Genomic DNA, 17,342 nt, shown 5'->3' with positions numbered 1-17,342 from the left:
CTCATAATAAAGCTTGTCTCCTGGCAGTGGAGTCAGTCTGAGCCATCCATCCATCAGTTCCTGGGATAAGACCCCAATCAGCATTGCCCCACATCAATAATTCCCTTGGATCCTTGAGTTGATCAGAGTAGCTAAGTCATTCACAGTCAATCATTATTATACAATGCTGCTTCTACCGTGTACTATGATCCCAAAGTTCTGCTCACTTCACTGCATCAGTTCATATAAGGAGTTTGCCTTCTACTGGGGGTGAAACATCCATACAAGTTATTATGGTAACAGTAACTAAGAACAGCCAGCATTTATAGAGCACTTTAAGGTTTGCAAAGCATGTCACAGATATGATCTTATTTTTATTCTCATGGTAGCCTTGGGAGGTAAAGTACTCTTATTACATTCATTTCACAGATAAGGAAATGGAAATTTCTCTTTGTCAAACACACTGCCAATTCATTTGGAAGGCAAGCTCCTCAGGGGCAAGGGCTGTTCTAGCTTTTTTTCACATACTCAGTGCCTTGCAACATGTTTTGTCATGTCTTCAATATCATCTTCCACATATCCAATATGTTGTCTAGTCATGTAGTTTCTACTTTTCCATCTCTCCCCACTCTCCTTGGCTTCCTTTAGGTCTCAACTAAAATCTCATCTTTTATAGGAAATTCTTCCCAACCTTTCAGGGTCTTTGTTAATTATCTCCTTTTTCTTCTGTATATAACTTTGTTAGCTTGCATGTTGTCTCCTCCTCTAATCTGTGAGCTCCTTGAGGGCAGGAATTGTCCTTTGTCTCTTTTTGTATCCCCAGCACTTAGCACAATGCCTAGTACATAGAAGCATGTAAGAAATGTTTACTGATTGATTTATTAATTGATTCTCTCCAATCACACAGCCACCACCCAGGTTCAAACACTCAAAACCTTAACCTAGACATCACCCTCGACTCCTCACTCAGGGTGATCTATTACCTTATCCTATCATTTCTACCTCCATAATATCTCTCTCCTATACCCTTCCCCATCTCCTCTGAAATTCCCCATCAATCACCCTGGTGCTGGCTCTCATACCTGGAATATGGCAATATCCTGTTGTCTAGTGTGTCTGACTCATCCCTTCCCACACCATTTCATCCTTCACTCAGCTGTCAAATAGATCATATCATCCCCCTACCCTATAAGGTCTAGTGGCTCCCTCTTACCTCTAGAATCAAATATAAAATCCTCTATTTGGCTTTTAAAGTCATACCCAAACCAGACCCTTCCAATCTTTCTAGTCTTATTATACCTTATTCTCTTCCATGTTTTCTATGAGGCAATGATACTGACCTTTTTGCTGTTCCTCTAACAAAATGTTCTATCCCTCAGCTCTAGGAATTTTCTCTGGCTGTCCTTCATGCCTGTAATATTCCCTCTCCTTACCTCCACTTTTGGCTTTCCTGGTTTCCCTCAAGATTCATTTTAAATCTCACCTCTGCAACCCCCTACTTTATTGTCCTGTGCTACAAATGCAGCACACCTCTGCTCCCTCACCCAAAGTGGGGACACAAGGCCTGGGATGGTCTCCCAGGATTCCATTACTGTACCACCTCTGCCCCAGGGACTAGCTTCTCTTCCACCTTCCACAGGGAGACTTCCCAAGTTCTCTGAGGCAGAGGCAGTCTCCTCTCCTGGCACTACTATGCCCACTGCCAAACTGCCCTCTGAACCGCTACTAACCAAACCACCCAGTCTCTTTTTGCTCAAACTGAAAAAACCCTTTTGATAATTATGTTTGTATGACTTCTCTAGGAGCATCTTAAAGACTGGCCTTTAATACCTGTAGGAGATCACTGCAGTCATTGAGGAAATCACAGTGGGAGTCAGTGGTGGTGCAGGGCTTTCTTTTAAAGAGAAAGACAGCAGCATCATTGAATGAGGTTTTGGAAGAGCACAGAAAATTAAAAATAAAAACTTAAAAGATGCTATTAAGGCTGACATTCTTCCTACATGCTCATTTGCATACTGAATTAATTAGATGAGCAGGCTCATTCACACTTTTTTTTCCAACTTAGTTTCAAAATTGTCCTGTTTATCATTAAATGATTGCCTTATAGGGGAGAGATTGTGCAAAAGAAGCATCAGAGAACTTATCATCAGTTTCTCTGTAAGCAGGAATGGATAGGAGAATCCACCTTCATGTGGGAAATACTTGGGTCTAAAGCCATATTGTAGGCTCAGGAAGAATAACCCCTCATTCCTTCGCAATTTTCAGAGTACAAACTACAAAACACAGAGCAATAAAAAGAAGGCTAGGCTTAGAGTCAGGTTACCTTGGTTTCTCTCTAGATTCTAATACTTAACAATACAATGATAGGTAAGTCACTGAACCTCCCTCTGGCTCAATTTCTCCATTAACAAAATGTGGATAATAAAATTAGAGCTCACCAACTTATAGGGCTACTAATAGAAAAACATTTTATCAACTGTTCAGGACCACAAAGACACAGGTCTCCATTAATCTCACCATCACATCCAAAAGCACTTCTGTGGACCATTCACCTTATTCTCCTTTAGGGGGATTACCTTCAAATGTGATTTCCTCTGAGGATGGAGGAAAGTTTCTCAGTTTGTAGGTATAATACCAGCCTGCCTTGCCTTATTCTTACTATCACTAACTGCTTGTGCAGTTACAGAGCCCAATTTTAGGAGTATTTTTAATTGAAAGAACAGAAAAAGGCTGGAAAGTGAGTAAATGACAAAAAAGAAGGTCAATATAGAAAGCTTTTTGATCACAGGGAAGACCAAAATGCAAGCTCAGAAGCCTCTAAGAAAAATATTAATTGTTCTCTACCCAAAAAGAATTAATGGACAAACTGAAAAAGGATTTTTAAAAATCAAATAAGAGAGATAGAAGAAAAATTGGGAAAATAAATAAACGTGAAATAGGAAAATCAGGAAAAAAGAGTCAACAGTTTGGTAAAAGAGGCACACAAAGAAAATAGTGAATAAATTAATATCTTAACAAACAGCATAGGCCAATTGGTAAAAGAGGTACAAAAATTCAATGAAGAAAACTTCTTAAAAAGCAGAATTGGTCAAATGGGAAAAGATATGCAAAAATGTGCTAAAGAGAAGAACTTTTTAAAAGGCAGAATTGGCATTTTGGAAAAAGAGGTATGAGAATTTACTGAGAAAAAGAACTCTGTACAAAGTAGAAATGGCCAAATGGAAAAGGAGGTACCAATGCTCATTCAAAAAAAAATCATGTCTTAAAAATTAGAATTGGGCAAGTGTAAGCTAATGACTCCATGAGACATCAAGAAACAATCAAAGTCAAAAAATGAAAAAAATAGAAAATCTTAAATATCTCATGGGAAAAACAACTGATCTGGAAAATAAATCCAGGAGAGAGAATCTAAGAATTATTACACTACCTGAAAGTCATGATAGAAAAAAGCTTAGAAGTTACCTTTCAAGAAACTATTAAGGATAAATCATCAGCATTTCTATATGTGTCCATCAAAGCTCAGCAGCAAGAATTAGAAGGAGAAACTCCATTTAAAATCACTCTTGACAAGATAAAATACTTGGGAATCTATTTGCCACAACAAATGCAAAAATTACATAAACACAATTTAAAAACACTTTTCACACAAAGTTAGAGCTAAACAATTGGAAAAACATTAGTTGCTCATGGGTAGGCCAAACTAATATAATCAAAATGATAATCCTAGTTAAATTAATTTACTTATTCAGTGCCATATCAATCAAACTACCAAAAAACTATTTTATAGTACTAGAAAGAATAATAAAATTCATCTGGAAAAACAAAAGATCAAGAATATCAAGGGAAGTAGTGTGTGTGTGTGTGGGGGGGGGGTAATGTGAAGGATGGTGACCTCATAGTACCAGGTCTTAAATTGTACTATAAAGGAGTAATCATCAAAACAATCTGGTACTGGCTAAGAAATTAAAGTGTGATCAGTGGAATAGATTAGGGGTAAATGACCTCAGCAATCTAGTGTTTGATAAACCCCCCAAAACCAGTTTGGAATAAGAACTAGTCACTATTTGACAAAAGCTGCTGGGAAAACTGGAAAACAATATGGCAAAAATAAGGTTTAGATTAATCTCTCACACCCTATTATACCAGGATAAGGTCAAAATGAGTATATGATTTAAACATAGAGTGATATTATAATAAAATAGGGGAATGTAGAATAGTTTGCTTGTCAGATCTATGGAGAAGAGAATTTATGACCAAACAAGAGATAGAGAACATTATAAGATATAAAATGATTAATTTTGATTATATTAAATAGAAAAGGTTTTGTACAAAAATACCCATTATAACCAAGATTAGAAGTGAAGCACTAAATCAGAAAAAAATTATAACAAATTTCTCTGATAAAAGTCTCATTTCTCAAGCATATAAGGAACTAAGTCAAATTTATGAGAAGCCAAGTTATTCCCCAACTGATAAATGTTTAAAAGATATGAATAGGCAGTTTTCAGATGAAGAAACCAGTTATAAATAATCATATGAAAAATTTTCTAAATCCTTCTCAATTAGAGAAATGCAAAATGCAAATTAAAACAATTCTGAGGTACCACCTCACATCTATCATATTGGCCAACATGAGAGTAAAGGAAAATGATAAAATGATAAATTTTGGAGAGAATGTGGCAAAATTAGGACACTAATGTATTGCTGGTGGAGTTGTGATTTTCTGAAAGAAATCCCAAAAAGATATCTCCCAGGAATATTATAGCAAACAGAAAAGGAAAATGACGAACTTGGAGGAAATATGGGGAAGTTGAGAATGCACTATTGGGGGATTTGTGAACTGATTCAATTATTCAAAAAAGCAACTTAGACCTATGCCTAAAGGGCTATAAAACAGCACATACCCTTTGACCCAGTAATACCATTGCTAGGTGTGTATCCTAAAGAGATTAAAAAAAAACCAAAGAGGGGAAGGATTTATATGTACAAAAATATTTAAAGCAGTTCTTTTGGTGGGCACAAAGTTATGGACTGTGAGGGGACACCCATCAACTGGGGAATAGCTGAGAAAGTTTTAGTATATGATTGTTATGGAATACTATTTTTCTGAAAGAAGGGACAAGCAGGAGGAAAAACCTGGAAAGACTTACATAAACTGAAGCAGAGTGAAATAAGCAGAACCAGGAGAACACTCTAGATAGTGACAGGAATACTGTATATAACAGCTTTTTATAAACAAATGTTTATAACAGCTATTCTCAGCAATATAATGTAAAGCAAATATAATCTCAGCAATAATATTTTTGGCAAAACTCTACCAAAGGACTCATAAAAAATGCCATCTGCTTCCAGAGAAAAAGAATTGATAAGAGTCTGAATCCAGGCCAAAGCAAATTTTTTCACTTTCTTAGTTTTTTTTTTTGAATTTGGGTTTTCTTCCACAACAATATGGAAAAAAAGGTTTTATATGAATTTACATGTAAAATCTATATGAGAAGCATTCAAAATTCAAAATTTAATATTCTTTGAAAAAATTTGAACACTGTTTTTACATGTAATAAGGAAAAACAAATTAAGTTTAAATAAAAAAAAATAAATAAAAGTTTGATATTGACTTGTCAATGAACTATTTAAGTACTCAGGAACCTGATCTTACTCCTCCCAAAAGAACACTAACTAAGAGTCCTCTCCTATAAAGTCTGACATCTCTCTTACAGATTATTTTTCTTTCTTAATAAGCTTTAGAAGTTCAAGATGCCTCTTCTGGCATAACATATGAATTCTTTCTTTAGCTCTCCCTTCCATACTCCCTATTTTTAAATAAGTTTTTATTGACATTTTTTGTTTCTTATATCACCATCCATTCTTCCTTTCCCCACCCCAGAGAGTTATCCAAAAGGACAAACAGTATTTTTTCTAAAGGGGAAAAAAATCATCACAACTGATTAACACATTGAAAAAGTCTGAAAACTTGTGTAAAGTGTAACACTTGTGGATCTTTTACCTCCACAAGAAGGTAGGTTGGGAATATCTTCTCATCTCTTTTCATTCGAGTCCTGCTTGTTCTTTATGATTTTGTTACATTTACTTTTTTTTTTTTGGTGTGTAGTTATACTTTCCTTTATTGATTTTCTAAGTTAGGATATTCAGGTTTGAATCATTTGCTTGTGTTCCCTATATAATTACCATATTTTTGTTATAACTTTTAAACATTTTGCTTAATCTTTCTGACTTTTTAAACAATAATCTAGCAGATTAATCAATTAACCAATCAACATTTATTAAACATTTATTAATATATATGTATATATATATATGTATATGTATATGTGATAATGAGATTAAACCTGACCAATCACCAAAGGTGAAAACATCTCCATTTAACCCACAAGTTGGGTGGTCTGTAACCCAAGTGTGCTAGAGTAACAAATCAGAATTTACTGACTGCCTCATAGGCAGTCCTAAGAAAAACATCTGTTGTGATTGGACATGTAAACTAAGAGGAGGCCACAGGAAGTGACGCAAAAGAGGCCCCTTTAAAATGAGACCTCAGTCAGCTGGGCCCTCTCTTCTGGTTTGCGAAGGGGACCTGAAGGAGCTCCTCTGGTTTGTGACCTGACTTGGAGGAGTTCTAGAGCTAGTGAGACTGTTCCGCATGGTAAGTGTTAAGACTGAATCTTCCTGAACTTCTCTTAAGGAACTTCCTTTTAATAGAGACTCTGTGGCTGAAGCTTTTGCTTCATTCGCCTTCAAGGCCCTTCGGGCCTCTGGCTTCCCAGCCTTAGGATCAAGGTCGGATTTCCCTTGGCTGAGGGTTAATTAGATCTACCTGGATTGATCTAGGGGATCAGAGCAAATTACCTACTGTGTTAAATTACTTATCCTATCTTATCATCTCTCTTATTTCTTTATTTCTACTTCCTCTTCTCATTTATAAATAAATTTTCCATAAAAGTCATTTTAGCTTGAAGTTAATCTTTAATTGGGGACTGATAATTGTTCAATCCCCTGGCAACCAACCTTTTAATATTTACCCAATCAAAACCCCTTTTTATCCCTTACATTTGTACTATTTACAGGAAAAACATTAGAATTACAAGGGGTTGAAGAAGGTTTCCAGTAAAAGATGTGATTTTAGTTGGGACATAAAAGCGGAACAGATTTTGAGGGAGAGTATGGGTGACAGGCAGAAAAGATGCCCAGAACTAAGAGCACATGGTCTATTTTTGTAAAGATGCCATTTGGTACTAAGAAATGTGCTTACTCTTTAATGTTCCTATTCAGGAAATATAACAAGTCTTTCCATTTTAAATTTTCCAAAAGATTATTGTTAAATATTCCTTTTAGTTTTTCTTTTTTCTTATATCTATCCTGTTTTGAATGAAGAACATTAAATTGCCTTAGAAAAATTGTTTCTACCATGTATTTGATCAATTCAGTTAACTTTTCTTTTGTTGACTTAGATCCTTTTATTGAGTGTATATTTAGTTTTGATACTTGATAGTTGCCTACATTTCCTTTAAATGGGATGTTGTATCATTCTATCTCTCTTGAAGTTAGGGATTTCTATATTTTTTTCTCTGCTAATATAATTGGGACCCCTGCTTTTGGGGATTTGCCTAAGATATAGGTAAATTTATTGCAGTCTCTCATATTCCTTCTTTATTTTTTGTGTGTTTTTAATATAGAAGTTTGTTTTTTTCCTTGTATTTATTTTGCCTTTCTCTTTCCTTTTATTGGTTGCTTATTCTATTCTCGCCTAAACTTTAAAGTTTCAGGCTTATAATTTTTTTCATTTATTTCTTTCATATTGACTTTATTGCCTTTATCTTTTAAGTCAGTATTTTGTCTCTGGAATAACTTTTGTTTCTACTGTGGTGATGCCAATCTATTCCCAAGAGCTCTCCCATCTTCCCCAAATCCTCATTTCTGGTCTTCTCCAAAGTTATTTTTATTTACTTAAATTGTTAATTGAATAGAAATGTATATTGCATGAAAATACTAACATAAACCAGACAGTTTGCCACCTCAAGGCTGGGGGCGGGGAAAGTGATGGAGAAGGAGGGAGGGAATATGAATTGCAAAATGTCAAAAAACAATTGTCAAAAATAGTTGCTACGTGTAATGGGAAAAAGTCAATAAAAATTAAAAGTAGAAAAATAAATTTCAAAAAAATAAAATAATTGGTCATTTATCTTTCTTATTTATTTCTATTTCTTCTTTTTACCCTTCTTTTTCTTAAAAGGGCAGTTATTCTAAATCTTTCTTTCTTTCAAACCTTTTGAATAACACTTGAAGATTTCTTCTTTTCTCTACATGCTCAAACATAGACTTTTTTCCGCTCCCAATCAATTCTGACTTCTATTTTCTGATTCAAGGGAATACTTTTCCTACTTCTCTCTTTATTCTATTTGTGCCTCCTGAGGGCAAACTTTCTAAAACACCATATTCATCCTTCTTTTTCTATCTTATTTTCATCTGATCGATTGCCTTTGTAGATCTTACTCCAGCTCCCTTTTCTTTTTCTGCTGTGTCCTACTCTTAGAAAGAAGGTCAGATAGGATCAGTACTATTCCATTGGAGTCACACATATCACAAATCTTGAAACCTGGTCCTGCCTCCTGCCTTTATCATGATCAGTCTCTATTCCTAAGGCCATGTTTTCTTATCTTTGATTTTTTTGTTCCCCTTACTGCTCTGGGAACTGGCTGATGATGGAGATGGATATATTCCCTCTCCTATGGCTGTATGCTAGCCAGGGAAAACAATTTTGGATGAGAAAAAGCATTCTTCTAATTTTTCAAATCCATACCCCAACTCCCTTAAGTTCTCTCTGCATCCTGCCTTCTAGGTCAATAATTGTGTATTGTACAGAATAGAGTTCATATGTTCTTTTAACATCATAGCCTCCTCCTTCTCTTTCACCAATTGTTTTCTCTCTTTCACTATGTGTGTGTCCTATATGTGTTACCTTCTACTTTTCTAGAGAGAATCTCCATATTGAGGATGTTCTGCTATTTGTTTAATTCTGTATTAACAGTTCTGGTGTCTATCCTAAATTCACTCTTCATTTTTCCAGTTCTTTGCTTTTTTGGAGGAGATCATTCTGGAATTCATTGCAATTGCTCTATGATATCAACGGTATCTTCAGGCATTTCTCTTTAGATGGGTAATACTATAAAACTATTATATGTGTTTGGTTGAGGTTTCCTCTTTATCCCTCCTGTTTTCGTGATTTCTTTATTTTGGCTTCTCTGCTTGTGATCTCAGTTTTTGTGTTGTGTTTCTGTTACATTTTTGGCTTTTCAACTTTTCCCTACTTTTCCTCATCATTTGCCTTTGGGATTCTCTCTCTCTCTTTCTCTCCCTCTCTGTCTCTGTCTCTCTGTCTCTCTCTGTCTCTGTCTCTCTGTGTCTGTCTGTCTGTCTGTCTGTCTGTCTGTCTGTCTGTCTCTCTCTCTCTCTCTCTCTCTCTCTCTCTCTCTCTCTCTCTCTCTCTCCCTCCTTCTACCATTATACACATGCCCAAAGCAAGGCTGTAGGGCATCTGCCTCCTCCCACTGGGAGATAAGAAGGCCAGTGTCTTGAATTCTGGGGAGAATGGATTGGCCCAAACTGGATTTCCAAATCTCTTTCCCTCAGATCTAATAGTCATCCTCCTCTAGGCAGTACTTCTAAATGCCTCAGCATGTCTTCCATACATCCAGTCTTTCATATCCTTCTCTGGTCATTATCTTGCTTCTATATCATACTGGGCAAAATCAGTGTCTTCCATTTCTTGTGAGGTCAGGGATATTCGAGTTGATTCCCTGGAATGAAAGTCCCCACCTGCCTTCTTGGCTTAGGGAATCTGCAAAAAGATCCTGAGTAACAAGGCTTGAGTAATAGGTACTAAACTTTGACATAGCCCTTTGAAAACATTTTCTATCAGCTATAATTAACTAGCTATTGGCATCCTGCTGCCTATTGTTAGAGGCTCAGAAGGCCCAAGTTCACTCAGAAAGACAGCTGGCCCAAACAGCTTTGGGTTTTCAGCCATCAGAATGAGGCTAGAAATGGGATCACAGGATGCAGGCACATTGCTCCTATCTCCATAATTTTATTATGCAATAGAGTGAGTGGTCTTGGGAGGCTTAGTGAGTGACATGTACATGAGTAATGAATATTCTCCATCTCATCTAAATTAATAGTGAATAAATCCAGCCTGTGCTCAAAATATAGATCATTTCCCAATAATATATTGGTTTAGGCCTCAGGAGTTCAGAGAGCAGAGAAAGCAATAAGATCAACACCAAAAAGAACACTGAGCAAAACAAAATAGGAAATAAGAAAGGGAAGGAGAGAGGGGAAAAGAGAGGGAGGAGGAAAGGAAAGAAGAGAGGAACAGAAAGACAGTGGGAAAAGGGAGGAAGAGAGAGAGGAACAGAAGAAAAGAGGGAGGGAGGAAGGAAAGAAGAGGAGGGACGGAGCATCTGATAGTTTTCCCCATGTGAAGATTCATGGAAATTGTGAACCGATGTGTCAGAAAATATTTGTTTCGGTCTCTGCAGGCCCACTTGACTTTAGAATTTGTTTGGAAATGGGCCATAGCCGATTTCAGGATTAGCATTACATGACTCAGGAAAGACAGCAGTGGGGTTCAGAATAATCTCCACAAGCTCATAAACAAAACACATCCTATGGAACAAGTTTATGTAAGAAAGGATATAGAAAGTCCTTTTGCTTAGGGGTTCACCCCTAGCCAGAGAGTTGATAGCAACACAGCAGAGGCATGATGAAGGAAGGGAAAACTGAGCAAGGTTTCTAGATAAAGAGAAAACACTGAGAATCTTATGTTCCAAAAGATGGCCAGGCCCCACACAATGTCTGCTTTGGATCTGTAGCACTGGGGACCAGCAGAATTGTCCCTGACCCACCCTGACCTTTCTCCAACCCCAAAAGCGAGGCCCAGAACTGTTTCTCCCATATCAAGTTTTCCATGTCATAAAATCATAGAACTAAAGCCAGAACCTTAGATGTCAATGAGTCTAACCCTTTCCTTCTACAGACAAGGAAACCAAGGCCCAAAGAGGCAGAATGACTTTTCCAGGACCTTATAGCCAGTGTCTGAGGCATAAATCAAATCCAGGCCTTCTGAAGCCAGGTCCAGCACTCTACCCACTATACTATACTGTCTCTCAAAGTCCTTTTTCCTCAAAAGGGCAGTACTGAATGAACACCATTCCTACTCATGGTATTGGGGCAGGGAAGAGATGAGTCACTGAAGAACCGAAAGCTTGGAAGAGAAGCATTAGTAGGCACCCTTAGCCAATTCTCCATTCTTGGAGACTAGTGTGACTGAAGCAGCAAATCTTTCCTCCTACAAAGAACCCTGGGGCTTCACTTTTGGGGGAGTGTGGATCTAGAATTGAATCAGTATGAGAGGTCTCTTAGGAATCTAGTATATTCACAGGAGATCTGAAGCCTTTGTACTTGTATCAAGGTAGAAATAGTTTTCTCTAACAACTTCTCCTCCCTCTTGTTGAAATGTAAAAAAATCAAAGATAACTGCAAGAAGATAAGAGAGGCACTGAGTACCACAGGCCATCCTCAGACCTCTTTTTGAACTAAATGAGGTGGGGAAACAAGAGATTTGAGGAAAAGACCTCAGCTTCAAAGGCAAAAGGGACCTACCTTAGAGAGGTCATCTGGTCTAATTTCTTCATTTTACAGATAAGGAGTCTCAGATAGTCTCATACCCAAGATCACAAAATTAATAAACAGCAAAGCTAGGAATTGAACCTTGGCCTTTGGCTTCTAACTCAAGCACAAGCCAGCTGATGGGTAAGGACCATCTTGAGTGACAATTCTCCTAAGGTACCTTTATGCTTTGAACTTCCCAGGGAGGAAACTGGAGAGAGTAACCACCTTTAATTCCATGTGAACTGGAACAATCTCCAGGAATTGATGCAGAGTGAAAGAAGCAGAACCAGGAGAACATTGTACACAGAGACTGAAACACTGTGGCACAATCGAATGTAATGGACTTCTCTACTAGCAGAAATGCAATGATCCAGGACAATTATGAGAGACTTGTGAGAAAGAACACTATCCACATCCAGAGAAAGAACTATGGGAGCAGAAATGCAGAAGAAAAACAACTGCTTGATGTTATATAGAAGAGAAGCAAATCTTTAGTCTTTTGGTTAAAGGGAGGATAAAGGTGAGGTAGGTATTAGGAGGAGGAATGAAGGGCCTGGCTGAATGTAAGGAAGGAAGGAAGGAGGTGGCATATTGGATGGTGAGGGAATAGATGGGGTATTCAGGAGAAGCAGCTTAAAACAGGCTAGAGGCTGAGGTTAGAAACAAAGGACACTGGGGGAATAGGCTGAAACCTTCAAGGCAGAAAAGGTATCCCTATGGATACAAAAGAGTTGGGCCAGTCAGAAGTGTTGAAATCTGCCTTGAGGGCTTTCTCTTTTTAGTTTCTAAAGTCCCTTGAGGGAAGAGTCAAAGTGAAACTGTGAAACTGATGGCAGGGAGTCCTGGGTATGGATGCCCGCAGTTCCCTCAAGAAATAAAGAGAAAATAATTCCTTCCCTCTTCAACCCTTGTTTAAATTTTTGACACAATGATTCACCAGAGGGTTTGAGTAGATAACAAAGGGGTTTATTAATTTTAGGGTTGATCAGAAAGGAGAGAGGGGTTTAGGGTTTTGTAATAGCTGCTAGGGAGAAACTGAAGCTGGAGGAAGGGTCAGGAGAGGGTTAGACTGAGAGACAGCGTGCTTTCCCAGTCAGAAGATTTGGCTGCCTTAAAGTAAAGTATATACTAGATCAATAAAATAAGGGATAGGTTGATTCAAAGATGTCCTACTTGCCTACAGAAAACTAAAGCCTACAAATTCTAATCACCAAAACAAAAAACCTCCCTTCTTCCCAGAGCCCAAAGGGAAAATCAGGTAAGATAATAGGGGTATAATATGGAGAAGGTCAGGGAAAGGTCCAGAGAAATCAGCTTTGTTCAAAATGCCAGAGAGAAAAGAGCACAGGCCAAAGCAAAGCCAAAAGCCAAAAGCAAAGCCAAAAGCCAAAAGCAAAGCCTCAGTTGGNAAAGCAAAGCCAAAAGCCAAAAGCAAAGCCAAAAGCCAAAAGCAAAGCCTCAGTTGGACCTTCCACTCTCTTCAAGCCTCAGTTTCCAACTGACTTTCTCTGAAGATTCCAAGGCTTAACAGCCAGGGCTGTTTACAGTTTGACTCTTCCAACAGAAGAAAGCTAAGGTATGAGCTTTAATATCTTGTCTATACTACAAGGTATAATTAATATGGATTATTTAACCTCTGTAACAATGTTAACTCATAATTTAAATATGAATCAATAATTAAAATACAAAACATATACCAGGCAAAGAGTTAGTTTTAAAAGATTATTAGGCTAGGGTTATAAGACACATACTAATTAATACCACAACCAAGGGTCTTAGAGTGTAAAGGTTCAGACCAGAGTATTCACATAAAAGACTGATCTGGAGCTGGACAAGGCAACTTGGTATTTCTATTGCCTTTTGGCTTCTGTCTATGAAGGCAAATTGAGAAATTATTCTAAAGGTAGCTGAAGATGCCTTTAATGTTGAATTCCAATCCTGAAATCATGTTATCCTTTAGACCAGAGATGCGAAACACATAACCTGTATACTATAAAATGTACCCAGGCCTAGATTAAAATGCAATTTGTAAATATTTAACTAACTAACTAACTAAATATAATATAATATAATAATATAATAAGACCTAAATAGCATTAAAATTTTAAATTGTCAATATGCAGTCCATAGGGACTTGCAGGTACAAATTAGCAGATCCCAATTCTATTTGAGTTTAACGCCTCTACTGTAAACAAGGAATAATCTGGAATGGTTGTGGACAATTATCAGACCTGTGCTATTGGAGATTATTTAGATACCTATATTAAGGAATGATAGGAGAGGTAAGAGAATGGAGGCCACCAACAAAGTAATAATTTTCATGATTAGAGAGGCACAGAGGCACAGAGGCAGAATCGATAGGGTATGGCAAGTGATTGGAGATGGCCAAGGGAACTAATAGGATGGTGGTTTGCTCTGCAAAGCGTGATGTCTTAGAAGAATGGATGAGTAGTAGTAAACTATCATTGATTTTTATATGACACATATGTATGTCAGAGAACAGAAAATAATATGGAAGCATTAAATATTCATAATTGATTACTTAGAATAAAAACAAATCCCATCCATGTGATTATGCAATAACCACGGCATCCAGGAAAGAGTCTTGAATCTAGAATGAAGGAACCTCAGTTTGAATCTCAGATGAGGCATGTGATAATACATGTGTGATGGTCTCAGTTTCTTCATCTGTAAAATGAACCTTTTAATGTTCTTTTTAGCTCCAAACCTATGACCCTATCATCAAGATGAAAAAACTTTTAATACTTTTTTTGTCTCCTTCAAGCTACAATGAGAAGCAAGAAAGGAGAGTCAGGATTCCTGCAAGAAGGAATGATAAAAGGTTCCCTGATCAGAAAAGTAGCCTTTTATAAATCTGAAAACATTAAAGGAAGTGCTAATTATGAGGAGCTTAATTAGCTCTGCCTAAAACAGTGCCATCACCAAAACAGAAAAAAGAAAGAGGTAGGAGAAATTAAAAAAATTAGTTATAGGCAATGCTTATTGATAACACCCATGCTTCAGTTGAAAACAACATCTAGGTAAGACCAAATAACTGTAGAAAAATTTGAGTTTCTTCTGGAGAAGGGAACAAAAAGCCAGGTTTAGACTTGTGGCTTCTGAATCCATTTGGTGGGAGACAGAGGTCTACCTGCCACACCCATTGGGGCCTCTTGAAGTGACACACAAGGTTTTATCTCTCATAGACATGGCACAATTTGCTTGGTTTCCCTATTCCTCAGAATTCCTTACAGATGAAAGAAAGGTTATATAGAGACCAAGATGCTTATAAAATGCTATGGGGCATTTATGTTGACTATAATATGAAAGGAAAATAGATTCCCTGAAAATTTTTGACAAAAGGATTTTTGAAGAAACCAGTTTATATTAGAATGTTTACATTAGAATGTAATGAAACAGTGGTGGCTAAAGGGTACCATAATGCATAGAGTGCCGAGTCTGAAGTCTGAAGTAAGGAAGACTCCTCAAATTCAAATCTGACCTCAGTTATGTGACTCTGGAGAAGTCACTTAACCATGTTTGCCTCAGTTTCCTCATTTTTAAAATGAGCTGAAGAAGAAAATGACAAACCACTCCAGTATTTCTGCCAAGAAAACTCCAAAGGCAGTCATGAAGAAGTTGGACATGACTGAAAATTATTTGAGCAACAACAACAAACAAAACAGTAATCATTTTCTTCACATTTTTGTAGATCATCAATGATTAGGGTCAAAGGGGAAGGTCAAGGTCTCAAAAAAAGCCCTAAGCAGAACATGGATCTTTTGGAATCATCTCTAATATGATTGTTCCATTTTCCAATGCTATCTTGATCTGATCATGTTACATCAATATTCACCAATAATTTGCTTGATGACTGGCACTGGCAAATCAAAGACTGGGTCAAGGAAAGGACTCAGATCTCAACTAGATAATGCTTTCTTCAGGAGCTTGGTTCTATGTAAAAGAACATGAGGATCAATATGTATAATATGGACATATGGATCCTGACTGGGCAGGACATGAGAGTGTTGAGAATCCCAATGGGAAGATTATATATTCTGTACTTGGCTGTTGGTGTTCTTTTTTCCTTAGATTGACAAGGAATACCATTCCCAAATGAGATAAAGTCCTCTGCAAATAATCCATTTATGTGTAATTAGATTGCAAATCTAATTTAGGTACACTGAAGTAGAGCTGATTAATTGAGGTTTCCAAACCAAATTTTGGATGCAATGAGTAGAATAGCCTTGAAATGCTTCAGATTTAGCCCAAGAGGGTTCAGCCTTTTGTGAAAGAATTGGCTGGCTGGTCAACCACCTGAGTTTGCCACACATTCAGTGCCATGGCAATCCAAACAGATCTGATTTCTATACATCAGGATAAAACAGTTCCCAGAATCAATAGACAATAGTTTGGAAAGGACCTAGGAAGATATGGTGATGGCAACAGTGATGATGGTGATGATGAAGATGATGATGATAGCAGCTAGTATTCATCTAGCACTTTAAGGTCTGCAAAGTTCTTTATACATATTATCCTCACAATCCTTTATAAATTTTATCCTCACAATAAACCTGAGAGGTAAGTGCTATTATTAGCCAGGTGGCACAGTGGATAGAGCACTGGACCTAGAGTCAAGAAGCCATGAGTTCAAATCTACCCTCAGACCCTTACTAGCTATGTGTTTATCTCAGTTTCCTCAACTATAAAAATGGGGATTAAAATAGCTTCTAGGTCCCAGGGTGATTGTAAAGATTTAATAAGGATTTAATATGTGTAAAGAACTTAGTGCAGTGCCTGGCACATAGTAAGTGCTATATAAATGTTAGCTATTATTATTACTTTAAAAGATGAAGAAGATGGAGGTTAAGCAATTTGCCCACAGTCTCATTAGTAAGTAATTAAGGTTATATTAGAACCCAGGTATGCCTGACTCAAGGTCTAGCACTCTACCCACTGCACCCTCCATCTACCTCAACTAATATTACAACTAAATCACTAGAATATTTTTTCAGGATCCATGTCATCCTGCATCCACTTCAGGACTTCAAGAGAGGGTGATTCACTTCCTCCTAAAGCAGTCCATTTAATTTTTGGACAGCTCACAATGTTAGTAAATGTTTCTTTACCTCAAAGCAAAATAGAAATCTTCACAACTCCCCCCTATTGCTCCTACTTTCCTTCTGGAGTCAGGAAAAATTTGTCCAATCTCTTTTCCACATGATAGTCCTTCAAATCAAATAATTGAGAATAGTTATAATTCCTCACCTCCCCAAGCCTTCTCTTTTCCAGGCTACACAACCCAGACTCTCAAGTCCTCTCATCATCCGCACAGCTGTCATGTAGCCAAGTCCCTCCTTCATTCTGGCATGTAAATATTCACACAATATTACAGAGATGAGCTTGCATGAGCAAAACACTGTATAATAGTCCAGCCTAAAACTCCATTGACTAGTAAACCTTATTCTGTATCTAGGTATTGGTTTTCTATTTTATTTTTCAAATACCAACCATATATTTTCTCTCTCTTCACTGCCCTCCCCTACTGAAAACAAGAAAAAGAAAACTCTTGTTAACAAACAAATGGAAAACATGGAAACACTTAAAAAGGACATTAGAGAGCATGGAAAAGTAGTATGGGTTAATTAAGGACAAGGTATGCCAAGGTGACCCCAGAGGCA

This window comes from Gracilinanus agilis, chromosome 6 (genome assembly GCF_016433145.1).
Source record: "Gracilinanus agilis isolate LMUSP501 chromosome 6, AgileGrace, whole genome shotgun sequence".
Taxonomy (NCBI): domain Eukaryota; kingdom Metazoa; phylum Chordata; class Mammalia; order Didelphimorphia; family Didelphidae; genus Gracilinanus; species Gracilinanus agilis.
This window is presented reverse-complemented; position numbering follows the sequence as displayed.